General features: G+C 43.9%; 1 protein-coding gene and 1 long non-coding RNA gene across 2 annotated transcripts in view; one reads left to right on the top strand and one right to left on the bottom strand.

Annotated features, from left to right (window-relative positions):
* Positions 1-22,200, bottom strand: part of scfd2 (sec1 family domain containing 2) — a 544,849-nt gene that overhangs the window by 462,549 nt on the left and 60,100 nt on the right. The window lies entirely within an intron of this gene.
* Positions 1,334-2,799, top strand: LOC139241577 (uncharacterized). Its single transcript, XR_011588937.1, has 3 exons — positions 1,334-1,463; positions 2,211-2,367; positions 2,608-2,799. It is a non-coding gene; the product is annotated as an uncharacterized lncRNA (long non-coding RNA).

Raw genomic sequence — 22,200 nt, 5'->3', positions numbered from 1 at the left:
GTGCCAACGGAAAAGTCAAGTCCATCAGAGGGCACCACTGGGCTACAGGGGAAATTTTAATCTTGCAACTGTGTCGCTTTCAATTGTAAAAGCGGAGGTGGTAGACAGAATAAAAGATAGTCAAAACTTTTAAACACCACATTTCTGTAATTAATTCGAATGAGGCCCTAGAGGTGTAAAAAAATAGGTTGGAGCTTGGATATGTGGGCTGACGCCTGAAGAATCAATTATTGAGGCTTGTGTATTATCAGCAATAAATCTTCTCTTTAACCAGCACTTGGCGAGCTGGAGGGTCTGGAAAAACTATTTAACAGAAAACACTGGCCTGCATGCAGCAGTTATCTAGTTTGCTACAGCTCAAAAGGAAACTTTACTCAGGACACAGGCTCTGGTCTTGGCCATATTCAAAGCAATTTATTGGTAGATGAAGACCTTCAGGCCTAAATTATGGCAGCAATTCAAGACAATATACATACTTCAAAAGGGCAAAAGTTTATTGAAATGACTAAGATCACATCTAATCAAAATCTACAGAAAACCAGCTGTGAAAATAACTGTTGCCTTACTCAGTGGATAAGTCACCAACATCAAAGGGTCATATTTGTCATTCACTACATCAGAAACAATTTCTGATTTAAGGAAAGCAATTAAAACTAAAAAAAATATTTTTTTTCTTCTTGCTATTGGACCGGATCTCGCGGTGAGAATAACTGAGGCTATCATTGCTCACCGTTATTAAGAAGCAAATCAGACACAGCAACTTCTGCCAACTGCACATGCATGGTTAAACACTGAAATCAGGAAGTCGCTGTCCGATTTGCCCTGCTCCTCCACAAGCTTCACTACATCGGTATCTCGCCAAGGGGCTCGGCATTCAAACACATGATTGGCATAAGGTTGCTGTACATATCCACTAGATAACCACTAAACACGCCAGAAAAAATTGAGGCTTGTCCATTCAAGTGTAACTTAATTTTTAATGGTGCGATAAGTCTTAATTACTGCCAAACAGCCTCTCTGGCACTGAAAATGAACTTTTTTCACTATGGAGTCCCATTCCTTCAGATTATTGTTGGAGATTTAAAAAAATTAAAACTTTGCACCCAAAACTGATGATCTCCTGCTGCTGCTCGTTTCTTGGCGATATTCGGGTGGTCTTTCATTTTTTTACAGCCCGCTGCCGCTGAGATCCTCCAGTGCAAATTTCATGGTGATGTAGCGGGCGGCAGCGGGAGCAGGGTTTAGTGGGCGTTGAAGGCCAGTAGACTTGTCAAAGTTTGGAGGCTGAGGTCTGCGCATGCGTGATTAATTTTTTTTTTCTACTGACATCGTTTGCTAGTCTGGCTGATGCTGCACGTGGTCATCACTGGGCCGGGCCGAATGACCAAAGGGACCTGCAGTGCGTCGTTGGGCTGGGCCGGCTGGGCAAAGGGACCCACAGTGTGTCATTGGGCCCAGTGGGGGTGAGTTTGAGGGAACTTGGGCAGGGGGGGGGGGGGGGAGAAAGATGAGGAAAGAGGGTAGGAGATGACCAGATATGCGATTGTTTTTTTAAATGTGCAAGTGTTTATTTATTTATTGTTTTGACGTCCACGATGTTTTTGTCGCGATTTGGGTTGGCTGCGCATGCGCGGAACAGCTTGGGAGGGACAGCGACTTCGAAAAACACAGGAGACAGTGAGAAGATTAAAGAGAGAGGAAACAAAGTACCGAAGAACAGACAAAGCAGGAAAAGTCTGTAAAAAAATTTTTGAAGAAAGATTTATTCACGATCTTAAAGAAAATCGAGTGAGAAGACGACCCTGAGAAGTGTCAAAGATGGGCAGAGGCTAAGGGCACCGCGGTTTACGGACGAGGAGTTGGGCGCACTTGCCTCTGCGGTGGAGACAAGCTATCGGGACCTTACCAGGGATGGTCGTGGGAAGCCAGCCCCGGTCCCGTACCAGCACATTTGGAAGGAAAGTGGGGAGGTCATGTCTGCAGTGGAGACAAGCGTGAGGGATAGAGACCGATGTCATAAAAGGTGGAATGATATTGTAGCCGCAGCCAGAGTGGGTAATAATTTTATTGATGCACTCCCTTACTACTTACAATGTAATTCTAAATGGGATTAATGGGACATAAAACTAAGGACTAGTGTTTTGATGGCTATTTCTTTGTGTCTGTATCGCATGTACAAATCGTTTAAAGATTGCTAATTTCTTCTGCAGAAATTAAAGTGTCAACCAACACCTCCGAGCAGCGCCGCACAGGAGGAGGCCCACCAAAGGTGCTAGACACAAGTGATTTTGAGCAGCATGCCTTAGACTTGGTGGGTGGGCACAACAGTGCAACTACCCAATGATGCTGATCCCTTGCCACAGCACGGTAAGCTGCTGTCATGTAATGTCATCTCAAAATAATATAATGTACTGTGATGTTGGGGTTATGTAATGTAATGTAATGTAATGTCATGCATTTTAATGTATTGTCTGTGAGCCATGTATAATGTAATAATGCAGCAGTCGTGGTGGTCCTTGAAATAAGATTGCGCTAGGTGATGGGACTCATGTCACCCTGACCCCTCCCCCTGCTGCTAACCACTGAAATGTTGTTTTGTACTTGAAGATGCTGATTCGGATGATACCGAGATAGCCACCGCTTCGACCTCCGACATCCAAAACCCCACTAACTCGACCTCCTGCATCCATCGAGCTTCCGCCAACCGCCAACCGCCTCCTCCTTCATGGAGATCTGGGTGAATGAACAACAAGAAGAGGAAGAAGAGAGCAGTGAAGGGGAACTGGTTGAGCCAGTTGAGGTGGGGTGGGGGTGAGGGGGGGGGAGGGAGGAGGAGGAGCAACAGGCCATTCAAATAACCTCTGGGTCTGCACCTGTGGGCACTTCCTCATTGGCATCAGTATTTCCGGGGTGCCCCGACTCTGCCGAACTATCGGGACCAAACAATGTCCAGCAATGCACCTCTCAAGCCGCTAGATCGCATCCACGGAGGTTGCTGCAGCAAAGAGGGAATATGCTGCAAGACAGGCAGGCGCACACCAGGACATGGTCAGACTGTCTAGGATGAGCAGCAACATAGGTCGAGAGCTCCTCCAAGCCACGGCTCCAATAGCTGGGAACATTGTGGCACTGTCAGCTCGACATGACGAGAACATGTCGAAGCTGATTGCCGCGGTGGAGCGAGCCACCTAGTCCATTGATGCACAACGTCTTGGTGCCAACATGGGGAGGGCCAGGCCTAGGGATTGGGGAAATGGGAAGAATAGAGGGGCGGTGAGGACAAGGGGAGGGAAGAGAGGCGGTGGGAGTGATCAGGGTTGTTTTGTTAATATTATTGATGTTGTGCTTGTTGTTGTTTTATATGTTGTTTGATTAAAAATATTAATGTTGATTGTAAATTGTTCAAAATACTTTAAAAGTTTTACATTTTTCAAAGTTTTCCAAGTTTTAATGTTCTAAAATTTTGTATAAATCTCATTATTGAATTTAACCACTCTTGTACAGTGTCTAACTTTTAGAAAATGAAAGGTAACAGTCATGAGGGTTCCATATAGTAGGCAGACAAAGCTGCCATGGCACACTACTACCTTCAGCATAAGATCGGTTAAGATCAGGTAAGACCTTACTTTTTAGGACAGTATTTAGGGCGGGCAGTAAATTGGTCATAGTGACCAAATGTGTGTTTTTGTAGCAGTAATTGATTTTGTTTGACGAAACTTGTATTTCTGGGCAGTTATATGATGAATTTTGGGCCCTTTGTTTTTTTACTTTGTCTGTCTGTCTTTTATCTCTCTCTCTTAATCTTATCTTTATTTCCCTCTCTAGTTCTCTTTCTGTACATGACTTTACACTGAATATTCTAATTTACACTTCCTGGTTTCAACTCAGTGCATCTCAGTAAGGATTCATCAATCTTATTGACACATGGTTGCTTTACCTGCTCATACAGGTCCTAGATCCCCTGTACATGGTGCCGCGCTGCTTTGACTGTCTGATGACCACAAATCGAAGTGTAAAAGTCCACACGTAAGCAAAATGAATGGTCGTTGCTGACGGCAAAATCTGGGCAATTACATATATCAAAATCCCAGTTAACAATGCAGGCGTAAACGAATTGCAAATTAAATGTGCTGCAGCTACATTTACTGGTCTCCTTGTGGGGGGCGGGGGGGGAAAAGGAGGAAAGGAAATGGGACCATGGCTAAATTGCCAGGCTGATTGTCCTCCCCAAGGTCCTCACCAGCCTCCCTCTCCTCTTGCTCCTTGCTGTCTGGCTCTTCTGTCTCCCCTCCTTCTGGAGGTGGACCTGCAGCCCCATCTGGCATTTGTTGTCCTCTCTTTATAGCTAGGTTATGCAACATGCAACACACCACAATAAACTCAGCGCCTTGGTCAGGGTGGTACTTTAGGCTGCCACCAGAGTGATCCAGGCATCTGAAGTGCTTTAGGACCCCTAAAGCACTTCAGATGCCTGGACGATGGTAAAGACGATGTTACATGTATCTATGTGGCTTTTGTTGTAACGTTTCTCGGCTTCAGTGATGGGATTACGCAGTGGGGTCATCAGCCAACTGGCAAGGCCATATCCTCTATCCCTCAGCATCCAACCATGACCTTCTGGCTGATTGACAAACAAGTCATGGATAGCACTCTCAACCAGGATGTGCGCATCATGGATGCAGCCAGGAAATGTAGCATTTACTGTCATAATTATTTGGTTGTGGACGACAACAAGCTGCACATTCAGGGAGCGTAATCCCTTTCTGTTACGAAACACCTTCGCGTCCTGTAAAGGGGCTTTCAGGGCGATGTGTGAGCAGTCGATTGCTCCCTGCACCTTGGGGAAGTTTGCTATTCGAGAAACCCAGAGCTCTCGCGGTCTGTGTCTCCCTGGTCAGAAGGAAGTTTATAAAGTCCATCCTGCGAGCGTAAAGGGCCTCAGTCACCTGCTGAATGCAGCGTTGTGTGGCTTGCTGAGATAAACCACAGATGAAGCCTGAAAGGAGCCCAATGCGTCGAAGGATAGTGCCGCAGTAACCTTTACCTCAACGGGCAGTGCAGTTCTGATGGTGCTGGGAGGCTGCAGATCCCCCTTGATGAGCTGGCAAATCTCATCGATGACCTCCTTCCGGAAGCACAGTTTCCCAAGACATGCATTTTCAGACAAGTTGAGGTAGGATTGCTTTTCTTTGTACCTTCGTTGGCTATACGCTCGCCTCCTCCGTCTCCGCATTACTCTGCCACCTCTTCGATTGATCCTTTCTGAAACCAGCATGTGAGCAGTTACGAGTAATGGCAGAGAAAGCATAGGCCCCATCACTATCAATAATTATTTTCAGTTGCTATAAATGTACTTTTTAAGTATAAAAATGCCTAATCTACTAAGCTATTAGTACAATTAAATATAAGTATAAATGTGAGTGTATTTATCTGTAAAAGACCTTGAAATAACTCAATATATAAGCTCGAGTTTTTTTGCTGCCTCCTCCCTTCCTTTGAAATTTAAAATGGCATCCGTAGTGCCCAGTTCCATGAGGAAGGCCCGGGAAAAGCAACTATTATGCAGCGATGTTCTTGGCGAGCGATCAGCCCGGTGATGTGCTGGCAACGTTAGAAAGTTCCACTCGACGATGTGTGGGCGATCACCTCAGCGATCAGATCGGCGATGTGAGCCGAAACTTGGGGGCTTAATTTTCTGGCGATGTTCCAGCCTGAATTTCCATATTTTGCTCAAAATGGGTGATAGGCGGCCATTTTGGGCGATGTGAAGTGGAAAGTCTAGCCCCATGAAACATCAATGATTATCAGCATTTGAGAAAGTGGGTTAACTTTTCTGACAAGAGTCTTTGGCTAGAATTTCAGTTTTCAGCGAAAACGAGTGTTTTACGCCAAAATTACCATTTTCGCTTCGCTACGTTTTTAGGCCCGCTTTTTGGCCTTTAATTTGTTCAGCAGTAAAAATCGGTATTGCACGAGGATTCACGGCGCAAACCACGAATTTTGGCAACTTTAGTCCAGGGCCGATAACGCTGCAAGAGGCATATTGGAAGGGGGGGGGGCGGAAAATAACAAAAAAAAACATTCACAAAACCGTTACCTAACCCCCAACCCTCTTCTCAATCTTCCTCGCTATCATGCTCCATCTCAGTCGACAAGCTCCCCGCTGGAGTGGAACTAAACTACAGAACCAGTGGGAACCTGTTCAACCTTCGCCGTCTCCAGGCCAGGTCCAAGACCACCCCAACCTCTGTCGTTGAGCTACAGTACGCGGACGCCGCCTGCGCCTGAGCACATACGGAGGCTGAACTCCAGGACATAGTCGACGTATTTACTGAGGCGTACGAAAGCATGAGCCTTGCGCTAAACATCAGTAAGACAAAGGTCCTCCACCAGCCTGTCATTGCCGCACAACATTGCCCCCCAGTCATCAAGATTCACGGCGCGGCCCTGGACAACGTGGACCATTTCCCTTATCTCAGGAGCCTCCCATCGACGACGAGATCCAACACCGCCTCCAGTGCGCCAGTGCAGCCTTCGGCCGCCTGAGAAAAAGTGTTTGAAGACCAGGCCCTCAAAACTGCCACCAAGCTCATGGTCTACAGAGCTGCAGTAATACCCGCCGCCCTCCTGTATGGCTCAGAAACATGGACCGTGTACAATAGACACCTCAAGTCGCTGGAGAAATACCACCAACGATGTCTCCGCAAGATCCTACAAATCCCCTGGGAGGACCGACACACCAACGTTAGCGTCCTTGTCCAGGCCAACATCCCCAGCGTTGAAGCACTGACCACACTTGATCAGCTGCACTGGGCAGGCCACATAGTTTGCATACCAGACACGAGGCTCCCAAAGCAAGCACTCTACTCGGAACTCCTTCACAGCAAATGAGCCAAAGGAGGGCAGCGGAAATGTTACAAGGACACCCTCAAAGCAACATCCCCAGACACCTGGGAATCCCTGGTCAAAGACTGCCCTAAATGGAGGAAGTGCATCCGGGAGGGCACAGTACCTCGTCGTCGGAAGCATGCAGAAATCAAGCGCAGGCAGCGGAAAGAGTGTGTGGCAAACCAGCCCCACCCACTCCTTTCCTCGACGATTGTTTGTCCCACCTGTGGTTCTCGTATTGGACTGTACAGCCACCTAAGAACTCATGGTAAAAGTGGAAGCAAGTCTTCTTGATTCCGAGGGACTGCCTATGATGATGAGCTACTAAATTGCTGAAAAAAAATTAAAAAATAAAAATTTTAACTTGATTTGAACCTCAGTGGTGGCAAAATTATTGGAAAAAATCCTGAAAGACAGGATAAATCTGCATTTGGAAAGGCAAGAATTAATTAGGGACAGTCAGCATGGATTTGTTAAGGGAAGATCATGTCTGACTAACCTGATTGAACTTTTTGAGGAGGTAACCAAGAGGATCGATGACGGTAGTGCGTACGATGTAGTATTTATGGACTTTAGCACCACTTTTAAGAGATGGTTGGATGGACACTTAGTGCAGTAACCTGCAAGGTTACAGACCTAGAGCTGATATTTGGGATTAGACTGGATGACCTTTTGTTGGACGGAGCAGATATAATGGTAAGTACTGCAGGGAATAGAATACAGCCAGGGTGGTCTCCTGGACTAGTTTTGATCGCCTGGCTGGGTCAGAGAGGAATTTTCCCAGATTTTTTCTCCCTAAATTGCCCTGGGTTTTTAATCTGGTTTTTGCTTCTGCCAGATCATCACATGGCTCCGGTTGAGGTGGAGTGTAGAATGTTTTAGTATAAGGGGTGTCAGAGTTGTGGTTGGGCTGGGTGCTCTTTGCCTTTCTGTCATTGTTCATGAGTTTTTATGTAACCTTTAGGGCTGCTGACCAAGGGCCGTGTGGCTCTTTGTCGGCCGGCGCGGACACGATGGGTTGGAATGGCCTCCTTCTGCGCTGTAAACTTCTATGTTTCTTGCAGGTCTTCATACTTACCGCTGCTAGCAGGACTGCACCACAGATTTTACCCTGGGCGCAGAATACGGGTCCCTAAAGAGCCAAAAATCGATCGCAAATTTCGGGTGTTGCATGTTGGCGCTCCTCTCCCCGGTGGTACGTGGAAGCGCCACCACAAAAAGGTCACCGAAGATCCCGCCGACCGGGTTTTCGCCGCGGAAGGTCAAATTGCACGAAAACCCAGTCGCAAAGTCGTCGAAACTCTAGCCCAAAATCTGAAATGTTAAACGATCTTTCTCATTTCAGATCATGAAAGATCTGCTGAGTCTATCTAGTATTTTATGTTTTTATTTCAGATTTCCAGCATTTGCAGTTTTGTGTCAAGTGACATCAAACACCTAATATGACCATTTGTTGGCAAAATAGCATTGATCTTCTGAATCCTCCAGTATACAGCACAAAATTATTTTTTATTGTAAACCTAGGTAAAAGGCTGGGATGCATTATGGATGACACCACCCAAATTGAATAGCATACATGGTAAGGGCCCGTCTTACATTGTAGGTGTAATCTTGAGGGCCTTACTAAATCTGCATGATCTTGAAATTTAAATATAAAGAAGAAGCATTCAACGGGACAGAAAACCAAGTTCAAAATTTAGCTTAAGCAAAATTCAGTAAACGATATTCTCCACTAAATTACAGATTATATACAATAACTAATATTTTAGTTGCAATTGTCTGTCAGTGTTTCATTACTATGGGCTCAAGTTTCGGACCCCCGCTAGAACGGCGCACATCGGAGAGGCCCGCCTAATTTGGAGAACTGAAAAAGCACCAAATACTTACCTCGCGATTCTCCAATATCTGTAAGCCCATTTCCAGCTCAGTGCGGCGCAGCAGGAGCTGCTGGGGACAGAGCTACAGCCCTGTGCCAAAAACAGTGCCGGCGGCTGCACTCGTGCGCAGTAGTTCCTGGCCCTCCCAGCGCGTCCTGTCTCCTGGCGCCGACCCTATCCCGGGCCGAGTCTCCTGACAGCTCTTACCTTGGTGGCGACGGAGCCCGCCCGCCTGGCATCTCGCTGGGGCAGGCCCCACTCAAAATCCTCGGCGGTGGCCCGGCATCTTCTGGGTGCAGGATAAAACTGTAAAGTTTTTATGGAACCAGATTCAGAGCCTCCAGAAGTGGCAGATGTCCCTGACCCAGAGACCAAATGTGGTACTGCACTCTCCCACAACATCCTTCTGAATGCACAACACAATCCTCTCTCAAATAGCCATCTAACCTCCCTCTTCCAGATAAGATACTCACTTGGAGTGTTCATTGCAAGAATTTCCTGATTCTGGATTTCAGTCTTCAGACATCACCCACAATGGTCTCAAAAATTCCCATAATTCATGTCAGAGTTCCTCAGAAGGGAACATGAGCACAGTTGTAGAAGCCTCCCGTGAAATTGTGAAAGAGGACAATGAGTGTCTGACTAAGGAACTTGTGGAGCCACTAGCCTTAGATTCCAGCCACACAGAATGCAGTGATGAGAATTCACACAGTCCTGGGCAGCAATCATCTACTGGGTGTGGGCCCTGCCCAAAATGGCGTCGGTGGCGGTACCCGCCCGAAGTCCTGGGCGACGGCAGAGCCTGCCTGACCGACATCTCCTGGGGGGGGGGGGGGGGGCCCGTCCCAGCCCGGTGCTGCAGTAGGCGAGTAGAAACTTAATTTTTTATTTATTGATTGACTTTAAAAACTTTTTTTTTTTTTTTAATTGATTTATCTATCATTTATTATTGATGATGGCTCTTTATTTGTAAAAGTGAAGTGTTTAATGCTTGTAAACTTCCCTTCCACCCCCCCATCACCTCTCGTTCCCTACGCCTAATTTATAAAGTGTAGGCAAGGTTTTTCTGAGCATACAAAAATCTACACTTACTCCATTCTAAGTTAGTTGGAGTAAGTTTTCACTGCCTAAACTTGCAAAACAGGTGTAAGTGGCTGGACATGCCCCCTTTTGAAAAATAAAGTCTGTTCTAAAATGAAACTATTGTAACTCACTAGAACTGGAACAAACTAAATGCTGAGAATTGCAATTTCTAAGATGCTCCATTCTAAACTAGTTGCTCAAAAAAAATAGGAGCAACTCAAGCCGAAATTTGAGCCCATTGTATGTACACAAGGGCCACTTTTTCTATTTGCAATAATCAACGTGATGTCCTACCTAAAATTACTATTTACTGTTTTTCTTTCAAAGTCTGGGGATACTATGGCAGAGTGATTCTGCTGTAGACTCAACTCAATCTGTATATTTTGGCAGCAACTCAATGTTTCAAAAAGTTTCTAGCTGATTTACATGCCTGAAAGGGGCCCAGACATACATAGCTGGTGATAGCTTCCTAGCCCAGGCTACCTCACTGAAAGGCTACTGTAAGTAGAAAGAGCATCTCCATTCAGGTTTGCCCAGAATGTCATTTAATATGGTGAACAGATGAGCTTGCTGGACAAAAGCTTCATTAATATATCCGATGAAAAAAACTGGTTTACATTTGTTTGCAAGTAGGAATATAAGGATCTTCTTACACTTAGCCAGTAAATATATTAGACTAATAAAAACATCGTAAGACACAACAATGTGCAAAGTTAAAGCACATGGGATTGGGGGTAGTGTGCTGACGTGGATTGAGAACTGGTTGGCAGACAGGAAGCAAAGAGTAGGAGTAAATGGGTACTTTTCAGAATGGCAGGCAGTGACTAGTGGGGTACCGCAAGGTTCTGTGCTGGGGCCCCAGCTGTTTACACTGTACATTAATGATTTAGACGAGGGGGATTAAATGTAGTATCTCCAAATTTGCGGATGACACTAAGTTGGGTGGCAGTGTGAGCTGCGAGGAGGATGCTATGAGGCTGCAGAGTGACTTGGATAGGTTAGGTGAGTGGGCAAATGCATGGCAGATGAAGTATAATGTGGATAAATGTGAGGTTATCCACTTTTGTGGTAAAAACAGAGAGACAGACTATTATCTGAATGGTGACAGATTAGGAAAAGGGGAGGTGCAACGAGACCTGGGTGTCATGGTACATCAGTCACTGAAGGTTGGTATGCAGGTACAGCAGGCGGTTAAGAAAGCAAATGGCATGTTGGCCTTCATATCGAGGGGATTTGAGTACAGGGGCAGGGAGGTGTTACTAAAGTTGTACAGGGCCTTGGTGAGACCACACCTGGATTATTGTGTACAGTTTTGGTCTCCTAACTTGAGGAAGGACATTCTTGCTATTGAGGGGGTGCAGCGAAGGTTCACCAGACTGAATCCCGGGATGGCGGGACTGACATATCAAGAAATACTGGATCAACTGGGCTTGTATTCACTGGAGTTCAGAAGAATGAGGGGAGATCACAGAGAAACGTTTAAAATTCTGACGGGTTTAGACAGGTTAGATTCAGGAAGAATGTTCCCAATGTTGGGGAAGTCCAGAACCAAGGGTCACAGTCTAAGGACCGAGATGAGGAGAAACTTCTTCACCCAGAGAGTGGTGAACCTGTGGAATTCTCGACCACAGAAAGTTGTTGAGACCAATTCACTAAATATATTCAAAAAGGAGTTAGATGTAGTCCTTACAACTAGGGGGATCAAGAGGTATGGCGAGAAAGCAGGAATGGGGTACTGAAGTTGCATGTTCAGCCATGAACTCATTGAATGGCAGTGCAGGCACGAAGGGCCGAATGGCCTACTCCTGCACCTATTTTCTATGTTTCTATGTTTCTATCCATTGGAAGCAATTTCAGCAAAGACCAAACAGATTAAATAAACTTGCCTGTTAAGGCACATTGCGGATATTCAATTATTCTGTTAATTAAGTAAATTTTGACTACATTAATATTTATTCCAGTTGACAATTCATTGCATTAATCCCACTGGGTTAGGAAAGGTCTCCCTGCATCTTGCTCAGTTCCTTGCACCATGCACTTAGCAAGAGGGAAGGAAAACCTGCTTCTGGGCCTCCAACAATGCCTCTCAAGCGGGGCTGGCTGATTGGGATCTCTCTCTCAGATTGGGAAAACACCCATGACACCCTACAACAGGTTCAAGACCTCAGCACATGCAAACCCAATTAGGATGTGCTGTTCTAATTTACTCCACTATAATGATCAAGGATTAGTAGATCTCCTATGACATTGCTCACAGTGAGTCGGACGATAAGCTGCGTTGTACCTGTGCAATGCATAATTTATCAAATAATACTTCATGTCTTGTACTGTGGGAAAAAAAATCTAAGGGCCAGATTTTACAGTCAGTGATGAATGAACTTGTCCATTGACGTTTTGTACTGGAAGTTCCTGTCAGCAAACTATTCAAAAAATGAAGCACCCTTTACAGAGCATCTGGGGCTTGTGTGAACAGGTCAAGCAACTATGTATCTCCTTAACCAATCAGACTGAAGAATCATTAATGAGCAGCACAGAGTCTGAAAGTGTCAGTGAGAATATTTAATTCCAGTCAAATCAGGTACAGAAAGCAAAATGAGGGAGAAAAAAAGATTGGATTGAGAGAGCGAGAGCGAGAGAGCGAGAGGAAACAGAAAGAACTAATAACATTTAGTTACTTTAAAAAAAATCTCCAACAATAATTAAAATCTGAAGGAATGAGACAACACATTTTTCAGTGCCAGAGAGGTTGTTCGGCACTAATTAAGACTTATCACGCCATTAAAGGATACTTACACTGAAATGGACAAGACCTAACTTAATCTGGTGAATTTAGAGTTATATACATCACGCAAGTACAGAAACTTCACGCCTTTCCATGTAGTTCAAACGGAGTCTCTTGGCAAGATACCATTATATATCATTCCGTAAGAAAATTAAGGTGGAAGATTTTTTTTTAAAGTTTGTTTTTCTCTTATCTCTCCCTTAATTCCATCTGTATGTCCCAATTTTTATTTTGCTTCCTGTACAATGATTTAAATGCAATTTATATTTCTTGTTCTTTACTTCCTGGTTTACAGTCAGCATGGCTCAGGATTCTTCAACCTACGCGGTTAAAGAGCCTACCTCTGCTGGATCTACTCACAGATGCCATAGATCCCCTGTAGAGGGAGCTGCACTGCATCAGACGCAGGATTAGTAGAAATCTCCGTTGACAAGCCCGCAAAAAATCTCTGGGCAACTGCACGCGAGGCGACACTGCTGCGAGGAATATTGATAAAATAATTTGTCATTGACTAAGGCAGTTGTCCTTTTTGAAGAAAAGGATTACTATTTAATAGGGCATATTTCAATTTGTAAAATTTAAAGACAGAGGAATTCTCAAAGGCAAGTGAAGCCAGTATTCTATTACAATGGATGCATTTACACAACTCTAGCATCAGTGTGAAGCAGGTTTGCTTACCACCGACGCTGTGCAAATATAGTATGAAACCAGCATTGAGGCCTGACTGAACATCAAACTGAAGAGCAGCAAGACTCCCTGCAGGAAGGAATCTCGTCCCCTTTGCTTCGGAATCAGTTCAGGTCTCACATCCAATTTACCCTACAAATGTATGTTATGTTATGTACTCTGGACAATAAAATTAGGCCCAATGTGCTTGCCCCACTTCTTATTGGACTTATTTCATTGTCCTAACCCTTTCTTTCCTCCATACCCCATTTCCTGGATGAGGCAAGAAAACACTTAAAAACCCATAGCCAACTCAGGAAACCTATCAATAATTCTTTACCAACCTCTCAGAAGTGATTAGCAAACCCCAAAAGGCCCCAAATCCTTGTGTTATTACCTGAAATCAGACCTTCCTTCTGTAGTGATCTTAGTTTTATAAAAATGTATCCAGCATATTCTTGAAGGGGGTCAAAGAGTCAGCCCTCTATACCACTTCAATGACCACTCCTAAATCTCTCGCCTTCATTGACACCTAAACCAGGTTGTAAATAGGAGTTACTGACTCGCCACAGATGTGGCTGCAATGACACCGTTTTACATACTCACACAATAGAGGTAAATGGACTTTACGTCTACATATTTACTTAAACATCTACCATCATTCAGTAACCAAGGAATTAAAGCAGACATTACAATCAAAAATTATTTACACAATCTTGCTTTTCTTCTTACCATTTTGCCAACAAATGCACAAATAGATTGAAGCACACATGCATATGCCGTGTGAATCTAAGTATAGAGATCGATCACATGCCCAACAATTCATTTTTTATTTACTAATTTGAAATGCTATTAGCCACATCTGAGTTTCAAATTAGCCACTTTGTGGCTAGTGGCTAATGTATTGGTCAACGCTGACCTGGAAAAAGCACTCAGAGCTTTCTCGTATTTACATATATATATTTCCAGCTTATAATATATACTGATAATAGTTAGCGGGATTTTTATTGAAATTAGTATGGTTTATCCCAAAGTATGCAGTATGTCAATACCCATTTATTTTGACATTAGGAAAAAATAGACTTGCAGAAATTCAGTGCAGCTAAGGTAAATCAAACTTCGCCAAAGAAGGACACGAAAATCTGAAGTACGATTTAAATTAGCAGTGAACTATTTTAAGCCGACGAATTTCTTTCAGTTTCAGCGGGATACACCAATGCCAAACATCTGAGAGTTGATTGAAATCAGACCCTTGGACAAAACTACAGTAAAAATAGTTAGCGGGGATTTTTATTTTTTGTTAAGTAAACAGAAATGTAGATAGAAGAGGAAAGCAAATCAAATAATTTCCCAACAGGATTCTCTTTATTTAGTGCGTCTGAACAGAAATTAGCATGATTTATCCCAAGTATAGTTGGAACAGTTTGCAAGAAAATAAGCTCCAATGCAGCTTGCAAGAAAATGCAGAAGTGAGAATTCAACTTGATCAAATTTTAAGGTGAGTTTCCTGGGGAAAAAAAAAAGAGTAGGGTCCTTGGACACCAACATAGCCTGGCTTTTGTCATTTAGTTCGGCACTAAACTGTCCACAACCATGTAATGGAATATCAATGAACAATTATTTAAGATAACTAATTAGCTCAACCACAGAGTTTACATAAAATTTCCATTACAGATTTTTTTTTAAATAAAGGTATTCTGCAGGGGAGAAGGATTAGCCTGGCAATTACAGGCCAGTCAGTTTAACGTCGGTAGTGGGGAAGCTTTCAGAGTCAACAATCTAGCAGAAAATTAACAGCCACTTGGACAAGTATGAAGTAATAAAGAGCCAGCACGGATTTGTTAAGGGCAAATCGTGTTTGACTAACTTGATTGAGTTTTTTTGATGAGGTAACAGAGAGGGTGGGCAGTGCAGTTGATAGAAACATAAAAAATAGGTGCAGAAGTAGGTCATTCGGCCCTTCGAGCCTGCACCACCATTCAAATAAGATCATGGCTGATCATTCATCTCAGTTCCCCAATAAAGAATTCTACTATATTATGGTCACTCTTTCCCGAGGGGCTTCGCACAAGATTGCTAATTAGTCCTCTCTCATTAAAATGATGTTGTGTAACTTGGACTTTGAAAAAGGTGTTTGATGAAGTATCACGTATTAAGTTTGTTCGCAGCATGGATACAAAATTAGCTAAGTGATAAAAAACAGAGTGGGAATGAACGGCTGCTTTTTGGACTGGAGGGAGGTATACAGTGGTATTCCCCAAAGTTCAGTACTAGGACAACTGCTATTTTTGATATACATTAATGACTTACAATTGGGAGTGCAGGGCACAATTTTGAAATGTGCAGATGACACAAAACTTGGAAGTGCAGTCAACAGTGAGGAAGATAGTAATATACAGTGAGACGACAGACAGGCTTCAGGTGGAATGGGTGGACACATGGCAGATGAAATTCAACACAGAAAAGTGTGAGGTGATACATTTTGGTAGGAGGAGACACCATTCAAACTAAATGATACAATTTTTAAGGGAATGCGAGAACAGAGAGACCTGGGGTGCTTGTGCACAAATCTTTGAAGGTGGCAGGACAGGTTAACAAAGCATATGGGATCCTGGGCTTCATAAATATAAATGGAGTAAAAAGCTAGGAAGTTATGCTAAACCTAAAAAAGCACCAGTTCAGCCCCAGCTGGAGAATTGCATCCAATTCTGGACACCACGTTTTAAGAAGGATGTGAATGCTTTGGCGAGGGTACTGAAGAGAATTACTAGAATGATTCCAGGGATGAGGGATTAGTTACATGGATAGACTAGAGAAGCTGGGGTTGTTCTCCTAGATTTGATAGAGGCATTAAAAATCATGAAAGTTTAGATCAAATAAATAAAGAGAAATTGTTTCCAAGGGCTGAAATGTCAATCATCATCATAGGCAGTCCCTCAGAGTCGAGGATGACTTTGAAATGTCAATAATGAAAGGGCACAGATTTAAGGTGATAAGCAAAAGAACCAGAGGCGATGTGAGGAAGAACTTTTTTATGCAACAAATGATTAGGATTTGGAATGCACTTCCTGATAGGATGGTGGATACAGATTCAAATAGTAGACTTCAAAAAGGGAATTGGATAAATACTTCAAGGACAAAATAATTGCAGGGGAATGGGATTAAATGGATTGCTCTTTGAATGAGCCGACACAAACCAATGTTCCCTTAAATAAAAATAGAAAATGGTGTAAAGTTCAGCGGGTCGAGCAGCATCTGTGGAAAGAAAGTGAACGTTTCAGGTCGATAACCCATTGACCTGAAACGTTAACTCTGTTTCTATCCACAGATGCTGCCTAACCCACTGAGATTTCCAGCTTTTTCTGTTTTTATTTCAGATTCCAGTGTCCACAGTATTTTGCTTTTGTATTAATGTTCCCTTAAAGCTGTGCAGCCACGCAGAACTCTAAACCTCCCATGCAGCCGACTCTTCAATGTGAAAAATGGTGCATTCTTGGTATTTTGAAGGGGCCACGCACCCATAAAAAGTTAACGGGAAGATTGGCACAGACTCAATGGGCTGAATGGCCTCCTTCAGTGCTGTATTATTTTATGATTCTATGCACTGTAAATTTTGGCATCACAGACTAAATTGGCACAAAACAACATCAACATCCACAAGTCCCACCAATGCAGCTGTTTGTTAAACACCAGATGTCACTGCCTCTTACTTCAAGTTACCAGCGCAAACCTAAACTGAAAGGAACACTTCAGACTCTTCAGTGTTTTCCTGTAAAATTTGGATGCAACACAAATACAGGGTAATAAACTTAGCAAATTTATTAAGAGTCCACTGATGAAATTTGATTGAATGGGTTATCATCTTTATTCTTTTTTAAACTGTGATGGTAATAAATTGTTGATTACCCTATATTATTAACCTGAGTCAATTATAGCCAAATATGGAGACATAACTCTTGGCTTAAAACAAGCAGCTACTGTTTAATTAAGAAGAAATCTGATCATTTTATACATTATAGCACCTTAAAGATAGGTTTGTTATCTGTTCAATTCATTCAACCAGGCCTCCATCTGATTGGAAATGTTGTAAATGAACCAATGCCCTGATGTGCTCAAACAACAGAACTCCAAAAATAGTCCCTCCCCATGCAGTATATTCTCAAATAACCAAAACTGCTCTGGTTTCCACTAGTTCCGCAACAACGGAGACAAGATCAGGAAGAAATATGAAGCATGGTAGTCAGACAGGAAGTCAGGGCAAGACACTCTGGTCATCAATCATGAAGAAGGAATTGAGTTTAAATTTCTTAGAACCTTGTGGAATTAGCTAATGAGGAGGATTGTTGAATTTTGTTTTAGTTTTGCAGGCATTGCTGCTAATTTCACCATCCATAGGGTTGATGCTTCATGTGTGAACATTCAAATGGTGATACACTGACACAATGGTCACACTTAACCCAGTTAGCATTGAAAGAGTTTGTCAACTTTCAAAACCCTTAATGCTCCCCAACCAAGATCACTGAATTCAGCACACATCAGAGATCAAACAGAAGGTGTTTCTGTATGACATTCAAAAATATATTCTCAGAGTCCTCCAACAGTTCTGTGGATAAATGATATACTACTAAGGCATACAGATTATAACGGTCCTTTGTTTGATCTCTGGTGTGTTGACCATGGTTAATCAGCAAAGAGGATGCTAAAAATTACATCAGAATTGCAGGCTTGTTGGGTGGTGGTCAGGGTGGGGGCAGGGAAAGGAGAGGGGGTTGGCTCATATTGGTCATTTGGAGAAAGTAACCAAGGGCTGCCAGCACCTACTGATGTTTCGAAAAGACAGGCAGAATGGAATAGGAGGGAGGGTAGCCCTGATAATAAAGTACGAGATAAGGACATTAGTCAGAAAGAGTGTTGGCTTGGAAGATCAGGAAGTAGAATCAGATGGGTGAAGAGAAGAAATAACAAGGGACAGAAAATACTGGTGGAAGTAGTTTATAGGCCCCCCAAACACCAGCGAAACCGTTGGACAGAGTATTAATCAATAAATAATAGGAGCTTATAACAATGGTAGTACAATAATCGTGGGGGACTTGAATCTTCAAATAGACTGGACAACAGTATTCTGGTGGAAGAGTTCATGGAATGGATTTGGAACAATTTCCGAGAACAATATGTTGTGGAACCAACAAAGGAACAGGCTATTAGATCTTATATTGTGTAATGAGAAAGGGTTAATTGGCAATTTCAGAAAAGGGTCCTCTTGGAATGGGTGATCATATGATAAATATTTGACTCTCAAACTCAATGTGAAATTTGACGTCCGAAATGAGACTTAAACTTAAATAAAGCCAATTACATAGGTATGAGGGGCGAGTTGGCCAATATAGATTAGGAAATTAGATTAAACGGTATGACAGTGGATAAGCAGCAGCAAACATTTTAAGAAATATTGCAAAATTCTCAACGAGTATACATAAGAAATAGGAGCAGGAGTAGACCCCTCGAGCCTGCTCCGCCATTTAATACGATCATGGATGATCAGATCATGGACTCAGCTCCACTTCCCTGCCCATTCTCCATAACCCCTTATTCCCTTTTCATTTAAGAAACTGTCTATTTCTGTCTTAAATTTATTCAATGTCCCAGCTTCCACAGCTCTCTGAGGCAGCAAATTCCACAGATCCACAACCCTCAGAAGAAATTCCTCCTCATCTCAGTTTTAAATGGGCGGCCCCTTATTCTAAGATCATGCCCTCTAGTTCTAGTCTCCCCCATCGAGGAAACATCCTCTCTGCATCCACCTTGTAAAGCCCCCCATAATCTTATACATTTCGATAAGATCACCTCTCATTCTTCTGAATTCCAGTGAGTAGAGGCCCAAACTGGTCAACCTTTCATCATAAGTCAACCCCCTCATCTCCGGAATCAACCAAGTGAATCTTCTCTGAACTGCCTCCAAAGCAAGTATATCCTTTTGTAAATATGGAAACCAAAACTGCACACAGTATTCCAGGTGTGGCCTCACCAATACCCTGTATAACTGGAGCAAGACTTGCCTGCTTTTATACTCCATCCCCTTTGCAATAAAGGCCAAGATTCCATTGGCCTTCCTGATCATTTGCTGTACCTGCATACTAACCTTTTGTGTTTCATGCACAAGTACCCCCAGGTCCCGCTGTACTGCAGCACTTTGCAATCTTTCTCCATTTAGATAATAACTTGCTCTTTGATTTTTTCTGCCAAAGTGCATGACCTCACAGATTATACTCCATCTGCCAAATTTTTGCCCACTCACTTAGCCTGTCTATGTACTTTTGCAGATTTTGTGTCTCCTCCTCACACAATGCTTTTCCTCCCATCTTAGTATCGTCGGTAAACTTGGCTATGTTGCACTCGGTCCCTTCCTCCAAGCCATTAATATAGATTGCAAATAGTTGGGGTCCCAGTACCGACCCCTGCGGCACCCCACTGGTTACTGTTTGCTAACCCGAGAATGAACCATTTATCCCAACTCTCCGTTTTCTTTTTGTTAGCCAATCCTCTATCCACGCTAATATATTACCCCCAACCCAGTGAACTTTTATCTTGTGCAGTAACATTCCGTTGAGAAATATAGGGCCCGAGTTTGGTGAACCTACCGCCCACAGCCACTGAGGTACCGCCCAAAAATGACGTTTTTCAGAAAATTCCTCAGCAACCGCCAACCTACTGCCAGGCGGGAGATTCAATCGGGGAAGTCCCGCCTGCGGGAATATATACTGCCCACCCATGCAGAAGACGAGAAAAACACAAGTTTGGTCGTTAGGCTCCTGTAAGATCCTGTTACCGCCCTCTAGAAAGACTGGTGAAAAAGATGGTCTTATCTAGCTCTTGAGCGGACGGTAGGGGCAATGGGGCAGATTGGTCCAGAGCAGTACATCCCAGGTTACATTTAAACACTGCAGCAATATTAGACCCTCAGAAAAAGTTGAACCATTGAAGGGAAACTGCTCCGTTGAAGGGCAGGCGTGGGGTAGAAAGCAGACATGAGCTCCCAAATACTTTAGTAAAGGCTCTATGGAGTTGAGTTTACAGATGTTATGAGGTCATGTGAAAGTATATAGGCAATAATAAAATCCATCAAGTTTCTCTTGGGTACCAGGATAAGATCCCAACAATAACATTAGCTCAAATGCAGAAGATGCTTATATAGGGGTGGAGTTCTGCAATCTGTCACCTAATAAAACTGTACACTCAAATGCCAACTATAATGTCTGGCCTCCAAGTTCTGGAACTATCTATCATTCAAAGCCACCCGTCCTGGATTGGTGACCCTTACTTGTTTTAGCTAAATGACATGATGTCAGGACCCATTAAAAAGTTGCATCGTAACAGTAAGGCAAGATATTGATCACACTGCACTACATTTAAAAGGACATTTCTCAGCATATACCCCTCCTTATCTAAAAGTTACACATTGATCAAGAGTGGTTCAAAAATGTCTCTGTATTGAATTGTACAACATTCAAAAGTGCCAGAACATTCAAACATGTCAAGCAAAATATTTAATAGTATCTCAAAAAACAGTACATTTAGCATCAAAAGGAAACATCTTAAACACCAACATGAATATATACACAAACATCAACGCCAACATTCGACCCTCTACCCACTCCCACCACCTCTCTTTCCCCCACTCTCCTCTTGATGGGTTGCGCATCCCCACGATGGCCCACACCCCTGTCCCTCTCTGCGTTGGCACCAGCATGTGGGGCAGCATTGCACCCGGAGCACTGCTGTCATGTTCGTTCGGGAGAGAATGGAGGTGGTAAGATGGAAGGCGCTGGCATCTCTGGACCCTCTGGTTCTGTCGGCCTGGCATCGGGGGGGGGGGGGGGGGTTCCATGCCATAGCCAGAGACCAACGATTGCCGCATGGCATCTACAGAGCCGACTGTTCGCTGTACTGTGGTGATCAGCTGCGACATACTGTTGATATGCTGCTCTGCAAACGCGCCGATGTTGGCAGCTATCCCAACCATGGCCTGGAGGAGGTCTCGACCAAGGTCGACACACGTCCTCGACAGCTGCATTGCTTTGATCCATCTTGCATCATCATCATCTCCTTGCTGCATCAACCTGGGTAGAGGCAGCTTGGTGGCTTTAACGGCACAGGTGCTGTGCTTCACAACGCTTGATCCCACTTTCTCCGACTCAAAGTCCAAAAACTCGGATCCCGATACCGATGTTGGGTGCACAGGTGGCACTCATGTCAAGAGGATGGAGTGCTCCTCTTCCACCTCAGACCTCAACTGGGCCTCTCCCTGTTCTTCCTCCTGTGGCTGGCTGAGTTGGATGCAGGGGCAATGGGGGATCTTGGGGGAGGGGGTGGGCAGAAGGAGCTGCTGGCGTGGGCTCCTGATGAGGTCGAGGTGGATAGTGTTGGTGTTGCACATGCCATTTGCGTGCCAGAGGTGAATGGGGTGCCTAAGTCGGTGCTGTCCAATTCATCACCTGCAAGTACAATGCAACATTTCAGTGTTTGGGGGGTGGGGATGCAGTTGGTAATGCTGACACGAATACTGTGACGTTTCACATTCTTATTTCGAGGACTACCATGGCTACATCACCACACCCTAAATGGTCAACAGACGGTACATTAAAATGCTTTTGACATCACATTACATGACATGAGCATAACACAGACTGGAGATTCGGATAAACTTACCATGCTGTAGCACGGGATTGGCACCACCATGTGTGGTGGCACGTGGGTGGACCCCACGAATGCCAAGGCACACTCCTCGATGTCAGTCACTTCGATGACATCTGGTGGGCCCCCTCCCGTGCCACACGGCTTTGAGGCATTGGCTGTTCTTTTCCTCTGCAGAAATAAAAGTTGCAAGCTTTAACCGGTTTGCACATG

Source organism: Pristiophorus japonicus, chromosome 2 (assembly GCF_044704955.1).
Source record: "Pristiophorus japonicus isolate sPriJap1 chromosome 2, sPriJap1.hap1, whole genome shotgun sequence".
Taxonomy (NCBI): domain Eukaryota; kingdom Metazoa; phylum Chordata; class Chondrichthyes; family Pristiophoridae; genus Pristiophorus; species Pristiophorus japonicus.
Note: the sequence above shows the minus strand (reverse complement) of the source record. Positions and strands in the feature narration are given on the sequence as shown.